Here is a 1,553-nt window from a genome sequence, read left to right on the forward strand (position 1 = left end):
GCAAATGGCCTGGACCAACAGGTCCCCGCCCTCCTCTCCTTATCAGAAACCTGTGCTTGCAAAAGCCCGCCCTTGCAAAAGCCTGGACTTTCCAAAAGCCCGCCTTTACAAAAGCCAGGTTTTCAAAAAGCCCGCGCAAAAGCCAGGTTTTCAAAAAGCCCGCGCAAAAGCCAGGCTTCTAAAAGCCCGCGCAAAACACTGGACCAAGCAAGCTCCTAGTTCCTGATTCCAACGTGGCCAGTGCACCTAAGATCCACCCACAGGGTCCAAAATTCCCCAAATAAGGCTATGGCCCCAGTACCTCACCATCNCATCACAACTCTCTCTATNTCCCTTAAGGAAACCTTTACCCCAGCCCAGTCTTCGGACTTCCCAGACCGCCTCCTGAAAGGTCAGTGAACCTGCCCTAGAGCTGCACCAATAAAACTGCCTTTTCATTCTGCATTCAAGGGGCTGATTCAATTCATTTGGTCCCCGGAAAAACCATTCACTGTGTACTCCACACTCTCTTAATAACTGTGCATTGTCCCATTGTGAGTCTCTCCACTCACAAACAAGCTACCATGAGCTGGTCAGGAGACATTACGTAGTTGGCGATGAGCAAAGAGGGTAGGTCCTGGAGGCTAAACTAGTTTCTCTTTGCACAGGGAATGCTGGGAGGAGATCTGGAGGGAGGAAGGAGGACTGAGCAGAGCTCAGGCCCTTAGGCTGTATGAGACTGATGGAGCCCAGTGCTTATCTCCTAGATCCAAGGGGGGTTGCAAAACTCGGAGAGCTGTTCTCAGCTTTGAAAGCCAGTGTGTGTGAGTGGCAACAGTGCTTTTCAGGGGTATCAGGTAGTCTCTGGGAATCTGATATCCCCCAAACTTNCACCTTCTTCCCACAGGGAGACCTCCTCTTTCTTCCTGACCACCCTGCCCCCANCTGGTCCTGCTGCTGCTGCTGCCTCTGCTGCAGCTGACAGTCCCACCCGGGCTCCTGCTCCTAGCTGACTTCCTGATGGTGTTTNACAACCACCTTTCCCCTAAGATAATCACCAAGTCCTCATGGAGGGGGTCAACCATGGCAACTCGGAGAGAAAGAGAGATGGGTTCACTAGGGANCCCCAGGTATACAGAGGAAGGATCCCTGGACTCTTGGTTTGTCATTCCAGCAAAGATTATCTTTCCGAGTTCCATTTGCATAGCTGCCACCACACTTACAAGTCCAAACTGTTATCTGCAGACTGCTGGACTTCCAGGCTGCCACATCTGGTCCCATCCACCACTTCACAGGGCCAAAACTCCTTGGATTGAATCTAGAGGTGGCTTGGGCTTCTCTTCCTGTAGTCCATGCTGCGGACTGGAGATGTGCCCGTGACATCTCTGGGCGGAGATGTGAGGAAATGTGAACCAATTCTACTAAGCCCAAAGGGCAGGATTGAGCTGTTCCCTCCCAGGTCGAAATGAGCTCTCCCGGAACATGAAACATTCATCTCTATCCACAATATCTTAGGTCTTCCGGAGATTTCCTCCATGATGGAATGTCTTCTCTTGGAGGAAATTGCAGCACAA

Source organism: Mus caroli, chromosome X, assembly GCF_900094665.2.
Source record: "Mus caroli chromosome X, CAROLI_EIJ_v1.1, whole genome shotgun sequence".
NCBI lineage: Eukaryota > Metazoa > Chordata > Mammalia > Rodentia > Muridae > Mus > Mus caroli.